Source organism: Zonotrichia albicollis, chromosome 9 (genome assembly GCF_047830755.1).
Source record: "Zonotrichia albicollis isolate bZonAlb1 chromosome 9, bZonAlb1.hap1, whole genome shotgun sequence".
Lineage (NCBI taxonomy): Eukaryota > Metazoa > Chordata > Aves > Passeriformes > Passerellidae > Zonotrichia > Zonotrichia albicollis.
Window position 1 is genome coordinate 5,047,208 of NC_133827.1, and position 12,133 is coordinate 5,059,340.

The following is a 12,133-nucleotide window of genomic DNA, read 5'->3' on the forward strand; positions in this document are numbered from 1 at the left end:
CAGATGACACCAAGCTGAGTGTGAGTGTGGATCTGCTGGAGGGCAGGAGGGCTCTGCACAGGCTGGATCAAGGGCCCAGATCACACAAAGTGTGGTTTAACAAGTCCATGTCTGGGATCCTGCACTTTGGCCACAGCGCTACAGGCTGGGGACAGAGGGGCTGGACAGCAGCCAGGCAGAAAGGGACCTGCAGGTACTGATGGACAGCAGGCTGGGCATGAGCCAGCAGTGTGCCCAGGTGGGCAAGAAGGCCAATGGCTCCTGGCCTGGATCAGGAATGGTGTGGCCAGCAGGAGCAGGACAGGGATTCCTCCCCTGTGCTCAGCACTGGTTGGGCAGCACCACGAGTGCTGTGTCCAGTTCTGGGCCCCCTGGGGTGGACAAGAGGAAGAAATATGAAGCAGAAGGAGTAAAGAAAGCAAAGGTAAAGAAAAGGAAATGCTCAGTGCAGTTTGGGAGTGGCTGCCAGGAAGCCCTGGCTCTGAGCAACACTGTCTGCAGTGAGACAGGAAACTCCCAGCTGATTGGAACAAACTCTCTGGCTGACTGCAGAGGCCAGGAGAAAGCTGAGTGGTTTCCCTGGAGTTCCCCAGCCCTTGCTGGCCCCAGGGCTGATGGCATTTCTGCTCCCTCAGCTTCATGTCCCCACACCAACAGCATGGGGGTGCACCCCCTGCTCTGTGCAATGCAAACAGGGGCTGCTGAGGCAGTGCTGCCGTGTCTGTGCCTGCAAGGATGGGGCACCTGTGTGAGCTGGGGGAGAGGCCAGGGCTGCAGAGGGGGGATGTTGTTGGCAGCTCCATGCGGATGCTCTGGGACACTGCCCTGGGCTGTGCAGTGCACTGGGGATGGATCAGCCCCTGCTCTGCTGCTCCTTCCCGTCTGCCCCATGGCCCTTGCAGAGCCACGGCCAGCCTGGGGCTGCTCACGGGGGGTTTTCTGTGCTGAGCATTGGCCTGGGCGTGTTCTTGAGAGAGCCTGGGCAAAGAGCCTGGAGCCCCCAGGGCCTGGCCTGAGGCGTCAGCGCTGCCCCAGCAGTGCCCATGGCCTGTCCCTGCTGCAGCCCCGGCACTGCCACCCCCAGGGCTGTGCCTGGCCCCGAGAGCACTCAGGCCCTGCAGCAACACCAGGGCCACCAGGGCAGCGGGGCAGGGCCCCGGCAGCAGCACTGGCAACACCAAGTGCTGCTGCTGCTGGGCACAGCTGCTGGGCCAGCACTGATCTGCCCCCAGCTCTGCACACAGACATTGCTGCTGCAGCTCCAGAGGAGGAAACAAAACGGCATCTCTGCAGAAAACTCTGCTGGGAGATCCTATACTTCCTTTACATCACCAAGAGTGCAGCCCCTCATTGACACAGTCTGTGGTCACAGGGAATGTGGAGAGAAACAAACTGAGAAATGGTACAAACAATGACATTTCTTTGTGGATAATATAAAAAATTAAAACAAAGAAAAATAACCTCCAAAATGAAATCAACAAGGAATATCAAAGATGATTTTTATTACAAGTGTTTTGCAGAAGTTGGCCAGCAGTTTAGTGTTCCTGAAACCGCCCAGTTATCAATGTCCACACTGCAGCCTTGAGCTCCTGGTTCCTCAGGCTGTAGATGAGGGGGTTCAGGGCTGGAGGCACCACCGAGTACAGAACTGACAAGGCCAGATCCAGGGATGAGGAGGAGATGGAGGAGGGCTTCAGGTAGGCAAATGTGGCAGTGCTGAGGAACAGGGAGAGCACGGCCAGGTGAGGGAGGCAGGTGGAAAAGGCTTTGTGCCGTCCCTGCTCAGAAGGGATCCTCAGCACAGCCCTGAAGATCTGCACATAGGAGAAAACAATGAACACAAAACAACCAAAACCTAAACAGACAGCAAGCAATGACATCCAAATTTTTCTAAAGTTGGAGTGTGAGCAGGAGACCTTGAGGATCTGTGGAACCTCACAGAAGAACTGGCCCAGGGCATTGCCATGGCACAGGGGCAGGGAAAATGTATTGGCTGTGTACAGCAGAGCAGTGAGAAAGCCACTGGCCCAGGCAGCTGCTGCCACGTGGGCACAAGCTCTGCTGCCCAGGAGGGTCCCATAGTGCAGGGGTTTGCAGATGGATACGTAGCGGTCATAGCACATGATGGTCAGGAGGGAAAACTCTGCTACAATAAAGAAGAGAAAGAAAAAGAGCTGAGCAGCACATCCTGTGTAGGAGATGTTCCTGGTGTCCCAGAGGGAATTGTGCATGGCTTTGGGGACAGTGGTGCAGATGGAGCCCAGGTCAGTGAGGGCCAGGTTGAGCAGGAAGAAGAACATGGGCGTGTGCAGGTGGGGGCTGCAGGCTACGGCGCTGATGATGAGGCCGTTGCCCAGGAGGGCAGCCAGGGAGATGCCCAGCAAGAGGCAGAAGTGCAGGAGCTGCAGCTGCCGCGTGTCTGCCAATGGCAGCAGGAGGAAGTGCCTGATGGAGCTGCTGTTGGACATTTGCTGTGTCTGCACATTTCAACCTTCAGAAGGAGGAAAGACAGGGAAATGCAGGCTAGATTTCTCACAGAAAAATTAAAGCCTTTTCTCACTGACCCTTTCCTCCCACTAAACACCACCTTGTCTCTGTCTAGGACACCTTGCTTTAGCTTTGTTGCTGGATCCCTGATTGCTGCTGGCCAATGTTGTGTGAGGAGCTGGACCTTGTCCTGAAGAATAACTGGGGGTAAGTCCTGAACCCCAATCAGTGCACAGGAACAGTGAGGGCAGGGGCCAGTCCTGGTGTTGGGCCTTGGATAAAGAATGTTCAGCTAAGGCAGAGGAGCTGCCTGGGTGAAGGGATGGGGATTGCAGGAGGCAGAATGAGAGATTCTCCTTCACTGTGGAAGAACAGAGACTCCAGAGAGGCAGGAGGATTGTCTGAGGCTTAGTGCAGACTGAGGGGAGCTGCTCTGTCCCTCTCTCCTGTTCCAGCTGCCCTGGACTTGCACCTTTCTGAAATCCACTCCTGTGTTACCCTGGACAGCCAGCAGACACTGCTGAGAGCAGAGGGATCACTGGCACACAAAGGGGCTCCTGCCTTTCCCAGAGTCAGGAGAGTGGGCTCATTGCCAGCCTCCCAGGCTGCCCTGCCCAGAGCTGCCCGGGCACAGGGAGGTGGGACACCCCATTGCTGTGCTCAGCCTGCACAGGAGGAGCCCAAGGGCTGGGCCTGGCCCTGCAGCTGGAACTGCCATTGCACAGAGCCCCTCAGCAATGCCAGCAGCACCTGGGCAAGGCAAGGAGAGAGAGAGAGCCAGGCCTGAGGAAAAGCCTTTCCCTGGCCAGCCCTGCCCAGCCCCTGCCAGGCAGCAGCAGGGCAGGACAGTGGCCCTCAGGCCCTGGTCAGCAGGGAATGGGCACATGGCCGCAGAGATGTCCTTCATCTCTGGGGCTGCTCTGCCAGCCCAGGAGGGACTGAGGGCCCCGAGCCCCCGGGCTGAGGGCTGTGCTGGCTGCGAGGGGACACAAGAGCTGTGCTGCTCAGGGCAGTGTGTGCCCTGCAGGGCAGGCCCGGCAGGTGCCACATCTGCCCTGCAGCAGGGCTGCCCTCAGCACTGCCGCCCTCCCTCCCTGCCCACGGCTCTGCTGCTGGAGCTGTCCCAGCCCCAGCTGCTCCTGTGGCCCCGGGCTCCTTCCCTGCCAGAGCTGCCAGAGCCCAGCCCAGCCCTTGGGCCAGCCCTGCCCTGCAGCTGCTGGGCCCTGCAGGGATTAAAGAACAGCTCCCCCAGCCCGGGCACCATGGAAAGGAGATGCTGCATGGATCTGGAGGCTGGGCAGGTGCAAGCACTTGCTGAGGTGCCCAGGAATCCTCAGGGTGATGGTTTAAGAGCCTCAGCCCCTGCTCTACCCTGCACAATTAATTTTCTATTGCCACCAAGCTGAGCCAGGCAAAAGTGGGAGCACAGATTCAGGAAAGCAGAGACCCAAGCAGGAAACTCCTGCCCTGAATCAGCTCATGACAAGTCCCCTCAGAAATGAGCTGGACATGAGCTGGAGCTCTGAGCAGCCCTGGCTGCAGCCCCAGCTTCACCCCCTGCAGCCGTCCCTGGCAGCAGGAGCTGTCCTGCCCTGTCCCTCTGATGGTGCCCAGGGTAGCCCCACTCTGCAGCGCATCCTCCTCCTCCTCTGCCACAGAGAACTCACCACGTAGAGGGCTGTGAAGATCTTTCCCCAAGTGAAGTCTCAGCTCAATGTCTTCCCAATCCTGATTGCCTTCAGCCTGTCTCTGCCTGGCTCCTGTCCCCTCAGTGCCTGCAGGCAGAGCCCTCAGCCCTGCTGGGCTGGGAGAGGAGCTGGTCCTGGGAAGAGCTGTTCCTTTAAAGCTCAGCAGCACAGACACAGCACAAGGACTTTAATGAGCCTCTTGGGGATTTGGTGTTGTTTACATCAGACTCAGTCCCTGAGAGAGTCTTCAACAACTTCTCAAGAACTCAAAATTAAATTTAAACTCCAAATTTTCTTGAAGTTTTAATGGGTCCCATAGAGGGACATGACTGAGAAAGTGTCCCCAGGTTCCAGGGAGAGCAGAACATTGGAGGCAGTGATGACAGCTGGGGACAAACAAGGCAAAGGTGTCTCTGGTGCTGAGCAAACCTGGATGTGTTTCAGGAATGCAAAGGGCCAAGGCCTGAGCCCCAGCCCCTGGCCAGGCAGATCCTGTCCCTCCCTCCTTGCTCATGGCTCTATCTGGGATGGTCACTGGGATGTGGGGATGTGCAATGGCAAGGGCAGGAGCATGGGGCGGCCCCTGCCAGGCTGCTGAGCAGGGACAAGGAGGCAATGAGGCACCAGGCCTGCAAGGGTTACTTGTCTCCTGCTCCTGCCTCAGGCCCAGGGCCAGCAGCCATGGCCAAAGTGCTGCCCAAGTTGGCTCTGGCAGGGCTGTCTTGCAGCTGCTGCCCATCCCTGTGCCCTGTGCAGCCCAGGCTGTCCCACGGTGTCCCTGCCCTGCGCCTCTGTCCCTGCAGGCTGTTGGCATCCCCCGGCTGCCCCACCTGGCTGGCCCCTTCCTTTGCTGACAGCTCTGCCTCCTGCCTGCCTCTGCCTGCCCACACAAAGCCTGGGGCTGACCCAGGCTCCTTCAAGTGAATGTGTTGTGCCACAGCCCTGCTCTGGGAGGGAAATTCCTTTCTCTTTGTTCCTAATCTGGGCTTTCCAGCCAGACCTGTCTGTTCTTGAAGCTTTTGTCTGAAAGCAATCTTTGGATATTTGAGAAAGTTTTGGAGATGGAATTCCATTTCAGCCATGGGTGCCTGGACCAGAATGACAGTTCTTCTCCACAGGAGGGAAAGGGCAGAGCCGCAGTGTTTCAAAGGCTGATTAGAGGCAGCCCCAAGGAGGCCAAGGCCAGCCAGATCTGTTTGTCTTGGCTGCCTTTGTCTAGGAGCAATCCTTGGATGGAGGGAATTTGGGAGGCCAAATCCCAGTTTTGTCCATGGGCACCTGGACAAGAAGGACAGTTCTTTTCCATAGGAAGGGAAGTACAGAGCCCCAGTGATACACAGGTCGGTGAGTGCTGGCCCTCAGGAAGGCAAGGGAACTAGACAGTCTTGGCAGCTTTATTCTGGGAGCTGTCCTTGGATATAAGGAATTTTGAAGGCAGATTCCCAATTTTGGTTTTGGACACCTAGACTTGAAAGATGCTTTATCCATGGAAAGAAAAGCACAGCCCCTCAGTGTTTTGAAGGCAGATGAGAGGTGGCCCCCAATACGCCCAGGCCATCATGAGCTATCTGTTCTGGCAGGTTACATGTGGGACAATCTTTGGACTTAATCAAATATGGAGGTAAAATCCCAGTTTCAGCAATGAACCCTTGGATAAAGAGAGTTCTTTCCCACAAGAAGGAAAGCATAGAACTCCAGGGCTAGATGAGAACAAACCCTCAACATGACAAGGTCAGCTGGACCAGTCAAGCCAAGCCAATCAGAATTTTTCCATTTTCTTGGATCCCTGGGGCCCTGCAGCATCACAATGTCCACTTGGTTCCATGAGACCCTGTAGTATCACAACAGATCTTTGTTTCCATAAGGGCCAGCAATACCACAATGGTCTCCTTCGCTTTCAGTGGCACAATGGCCCTTTGCTTCCATGAGGCCTTGCAGTGTCAAAATGCCTTCCTTGGTTTCATGGAACAGCGCAATGGCACAATGGCCCCTTGTTTCTTTAGGGCTACCCAGGATCACAGTGGACCCTTGGTTCCTCAGGGTGTGGCTGTGTCACACTGGCTCCTTGCTGCCATGAGGCTCTGCAGTGTCACAAAGAGCTCTTTGGTTCCACAAGGCTCTGCAGAGCCGCTTGCTTCAACAAGGCCTCAAAGTGCCATAATGGTCTCCAGGATTCCATGAGGCCCCACAGTGTCACCAGGGCACCTTGGCTCCATGAAGCCCTGAAGTACGGAATGGCCCATTGATTCCATTGGGCTCCTCACTGTTACATGAGTTCCTAGTTCCACGAGCCCTGTAGTGTTACAATGGTTTCCTTGGTTTCACAGAGTCAGAATGTCCCCATGGTGTCATGGAGCCCCACTATGATCCCCTTGATTCCATTATGTCCTGCTGTGCTACAATGTGTCCTTGGTTAAATGAGGCTCTGCAGTGTCACAATGGCCGCCCTTGGTTCCAGTGAGTCCTGAAGTGTCATAATGGTCTCCATGGTTCCATGAGGCCCCAGAAAGTCACAATGGACTTTTGACTCCATAAGTTTCTATGCTGTAAACAGCAGTCTCCTTGGTTCCATAGTGTCATAATGGATCCTTTTTTCCATGAGGTGCCTGGCCTCTCAAAGCCTCTCAGAGACCTTCTGCCCCCAAGGTCCCCAACCACCCTTCATGGCCCCTCAGAGAACCTCATGGCCCCTAAAAACTCTTCCTGGCCCCTCAGGACCCCTCACAATTCCATCACAGCCCCTCACAGCCCCTTATGGCCCCTCACAGCCCCAGGCCTGGGGCTCCTCCCAAAGGAGAAGGGGTCGGGCCCTGCTTGTTCTCCATTCATTTCAGTCCCTTCACAGCGACAAGTAAAGAAAGGCTGAAATGGAGCCTTTCCCCAGCGTTTCCCTCGGGGTTAACTGCAGGCTGAAGCTCTGTGCTGGCGCTGGCCCCAGCGCCACCATCCCTGCAGCCGCCAGGCCTTTGCTGTCCCCCCGTGTCCGTTCCCTGTCCCCGAGTCCCGCCCAGCTATGGCAGCAGCAGCAGCCGCAGCGCAGGGGGCGCCGGCCCGGCCCAGCTGGGGCTCCCGGCCAGGAGCAGCAGCAGCGCCGGCCCCTTCCTCCCTGCTCCTGCCTCGGCTCCCAAGGGCTTTTTCCAGCTCAATTCTGGAGCAGAGCAGCAATCACCCACACACAGCCCTGACTCCTCAGGGCTCACCTGTGCTGCCCTGAGCCAGCCCTCAGAGGAAGAAAGGATCGGGTTCCAGCACTGTTTTCAGCACTGTTTTACTCACCCTTATGTGACAGCAGGAGGCTGCTGGTGCCTTTGCCTTGTGAATTGGAGATCCTGGCTGCTCTTGCCACTCTTCTGCTTGCCACTTAAAATTTATCTGTAAAACTGCAATTGCCTTTTTTGATCTGCTCTACCCTGAGCACTTTCATGATGGTGAATGTGGGAATCCTTAAAATCAGAGGGTTTTGGGAAACCTGCAAAAGGCGGGCCTCAAAAACAGCAGAACTGTGATTAGAGCTAAGCGGTAGCCATAAGATTTGTTAGCAGAAAAGTTATATTAGAAGTAGAAAGTAAGGACAAATAGAACAATGGTTGGTGTATTAACGCTTGTCTAGAATAAATCGCTAAGCCACAGAGATATTAGGAAGTTCTAAGCTTAATAATGGAGATGTGTGCATTGTGTTTAAAGGCTCACAAGCAAATATTGTATACAAAACAAGCAACCATTGTTTTAACCAAAAGAACCTGTGCTTAAAGTGGTTGGATAGAACTACTGTCAATATGCTTTTTCTTTTTGTGATTGGTCAAAAAACTTTTCAACCAAGTTGTAACATTAAGTTCTTTGTCTGCTGCCGAGGACACGAGGTGCTGGGATCTTCCCATTGTCATAACCATGCAATGAGACTGATGCTGGAAAATAAACAGCTTGAGACACGTTCCTCAGCAGTCTTGTCCTGTTGGTGATTTGTACATAGCCCCCGGATGGCCATAGGTGAACTCAGGCTTTTGGTCACAGGCATCAGGATTAGCAGATCTTGAAATGCTCTCAAGTGCCTGAGCACAAAGTCAAGGAGAATTAAAGCAGCCACACAGGCCACATTTGCAGTGCTCAAACACAGCCCTGTTGCTGCTGCTGCTGAAAAAGAATCAACTGACAGACGCCATCACAGAAATTGCCTCTTGAGAGTCAAATCAAATGAAAAAACCCACCAGGAGAAAGAGAACGCAGAACCTCTTGACTCCCTCCAAGCAGCCATTGTTTCTTCCAAGCAGCAGCAGCAAATGGAGATGCCCAGAGGTATTTCCAGCTGCTGCTGATCCCAGCTGGAGCCCGGCCTGCTGCCCAGGCCCAGCGGGAAGCTGAGCCCAGCCCGGGGAGCTCCCGCAGTGTCGGGAGCTCAGAGCACGCGGGGCCAGGCCCAGAGCCCCGGGCACGGCCGCCCATTGCGGGGCAGCGGCGCAGACGGAATGTCCTGCGGCCCAAACCTCCTGCTCCTGCCACACAGCGCCAGCGCTCTCCCCCTCATCCTCCTCTCCCAGCATGGCACAAATTCCAGCTTGGAGGAAGCTTCCCCAGAGAGGGCTCAGGCTCCTGCTTCAGCCTCAGTGTCCTGCAGAGGAACGGGACATCTTTCAGCCACTTCCACAAGCTCAGGTCTCTCATTTCATGGGGAATCTGGGATGAAAATAGACTTGTTAGGAAGGACAAAAGCAGAGGGAATGGACTGGAAATTATTAGGAAAATTGACCATTCTTACAGGCAAAGATCACCAAGTCATTCCCTGCATTTCTCCTTTTCAGATTGTTTCAGACATCTCCTGAGAGGTCCAGCTTGTTCTGGTGCCCTTCATGAACTGACTGTACTCTTGATTTATATCAGTGCATGAGATGTAGAAGCATCTGAACTGAACACTGAAACAAACTCCCTCTGTCAGCCCATTTTCATCTTCTACATCACTTTCAAGATGTCCATGGGGATGTTGGAATGATTATCCCACAGCTCTCCATTTCTGGCTGTAGGCTCTGGAGAGTCTCTGCATTCAGTCAGGCTTACATTCCCTAACAATTCCTGGTAGCCCATCATGGTTTCTTAGGGTAGAACAGTAACAATGAAAACCTCACCAATGGCACAACTGCCCAGCTCACAAGGAAAAGAAAGAATAAGTTGTCAAGTTCTTCAAACAGTTGTCCGGCCTTGCTGCAAGAGTCGTGCTGCATGCATGGTGTGGAAAGCTGAGAAGCTGCAGTTGGTGGCACATCTTGTGACAAAAGCTGCACCTTGCTCTCCAGGAAAGGTTCTTTGAAAGAGCAAACAGGACTGTGGAGAAGATTCTGGAAGAACCGAAACAGTTTTTAGGAAATGAAATGAAAACAGAAAGAAACAAACCAAGAGTTTTTAGTCTATTTATTTTTATGCTCCCCTTTGAACTGCTTCTCCATCCCATGAATTCCAAATGGATCTCACCTCAAAGATCCATGACCTGGCATGTTTTAGACACTGTAAAATACCATGAGCTATACACAGTTTGCCTTTCCCTGCTTTTTTGTTTTATGGAAAGCAATACTGTTCAGGTAAATGCAGTACTTGGGTCAGGTACAAACTCTGAATTCAGGGAAGGGGCTCCAATAGTGTTTGACCCTCATCACGGACAATGCACAGCAGTGACCGAGGGGATTCCTGTACCACTGCCCAGAGTCCAGATTTTGGGTCTTGGCTGAACACGGCAAAGTTGTCGTGTTTGGACAGGCTCAGAGACTGCCCCCCGGGAGTGCAGGCTCGGCGCGGGAGCGAGCGGGCAACGGACAAACGGAAACGGGGACAAACGGCCCAGGTGCTTCAGTTGCAGCGGCAGCGGCAACAGCACCGGCAGCAGCGGCAGCGAAAGCAGCAAAAACAGCGAAAGAAGCGCCTTTGTCGACTCCCTCTCGCCTCTCCTCTCCCTCTCCCGCAGTCCCGCACCCTCTCCCGCTCTCCCTTTCCCGGTGTCCCCTCCTCTCCCAGTCTCTCTCTCCCCATGCCCGGCCGGGCCATGCCCCCGGCCCCGGGCGGGGCTGCCCCCTGCCTGTCCCTGGGCGTCCCGCCGCGGTCTCGCCTCCGCCCGGCTCTGGCCGTACTGGCGGTGGCGCTGCCAGGCGGGCATCAGTGCCTGGGGCAGGGGTGGCATCGCCTCCCTTTTGCTCCGCCTGGCCTGAGCCCGGCCCCGGCCCCGACCCCAGCCCCGGCTCCTCCCGGGGCCCGCGGAAGACACACGCGGCGCGGCCGCTCCCGCCGCTTCCGCTGAGGCTTGCCCGGCCCCAGCCTCACATCTCGGCAGCGCGGCCGCCGGCCCCGAGCCGCCGCTGTCCCGTTCCCAGGAGCGAACGCCTGGGCATGGCCGGCCCAGGCTGCTTGAGGGGCGCTCGGGGACCGTTGCTGGCCCCGGGCCGACCGCTGACAGCCGAGTCCCACCCGCAGGGAAGGCACAGCAGGGCTTGAAGGAGCAGGACAGGCTGGGCTGGCTACTGGGGCGCGCCAGCTTTGGCAGCGTCTTCGTGGCCACGCGGCTCTCGGACGGCGCCCCGGTGAGCGGAGGGGCCAGCGGCGGGCACCGGAGGAGGGAACGGACAAGGAGGAGGAGGAGGAGGAGGGCGGAAGATGGGGCTGGGCAGGGCGGCCGGCGAGCTGAGCCCGCCGCTGCCCTTGGCTTGTAGGTGGCCATCAAAAGGGTGCCACGGAAGCGCGTCCTGCACTGGGGCGAGCTGGTGAGTGAGCGGGGCCAGCGGCAGAAGCCGGGGCTGCCGGGCGGGGATGAGCCGGGGCCCGGCACGGTGGGAGCCGCCAGGACGCCCCGAGGGAGAGCGGGCTTGGGGCCAGCGCAGGGCGCAGAGCATCCCGGGCTGGCTGAGGGCTTCCCCAGGCCTGGCATGGCATCGGCCCCACTGACGGCATCGTGCTCCTCCCGCAGCCCAACGGCACCAGCGAGCCCCTGGAGATCGTGCTGCTGGCCAAGGTGTCCACTGGCTTCCCCGGTGTGGTCCAGCTGCTGGAGTGGCTCAAGCTCCCCAACTGCATCGTGATGGTGCTGGAGCGGCCAGAGCAGTGTCAGGACCTGCATCGTTTCATTTGGGCACGGCGGTTCCTGCCCGAGGAGGTGGCACAGGAGCTGTTCCGCCAGGTGCTGGAGGCTGTGCGGCACTGCACCAGCTGCGGGGTCCTGCACAGGGACATCAAACCAGGGAACATCCTGGTTGACCTGGATACCAGGCAGGCCAAACTGATTGACTTTGACTGTGGCACCTACCTGCAAGACACAGCCTACACTCACTTTGCAGGTGAGCCCATGCAGGTGGTTGGTCCGTGTCCCAGCATCCCATGGCCCAACATCTCACAGCCCAAGCTGGGTGTGGCAGCAGGGATTCTCCCTTTTTTAACTGCCTTCATGGCACTGAGATTTCAGCTGAGTTTCTTTTGAGCAGGGCTGAGTGGGGAGCCAGCTTCCAGCTGTGGTGGCAGCCTTAGCCCACCACTCTGCCCAGAACTGGGGCTGGGGCTGGGACAGCCAGCCCAATAAAAACACCCGTGAGTGGGGGTAGCAGAGAGGGGGGGGGCAGAATCTGTGCCCCAGCCAGCTTGGTGTGCAGGTGAGAAAGGGCTTGGACTGCTCCACTCACCTGGTTTGTCTTGGGTTCATAATGTTTTTTGGGGCAATGCAGGCAGAGATGATGAGGGCATGGTTTTTCCCAGAACTGAGTGGGTTCTTCATTGTCATGGTCGGGCCTTGCCATGGTTTCCACTGCCCTCTTCCATCACCAGTGGCTTCTTTCCCAACCTCAATCCTGTACACAAGTCCCAGGTGCTGGTGAGAGGGCAGTGGGTCACCCTGTGTGCCCCTGATGCAGCCCCCGCGGGCCCAGGGATGCTGGGGCCAGGCTCTGGGAGCAGCAGCATCCCCCTGCTGAACTCCATCTGTATTCCATAGGAAC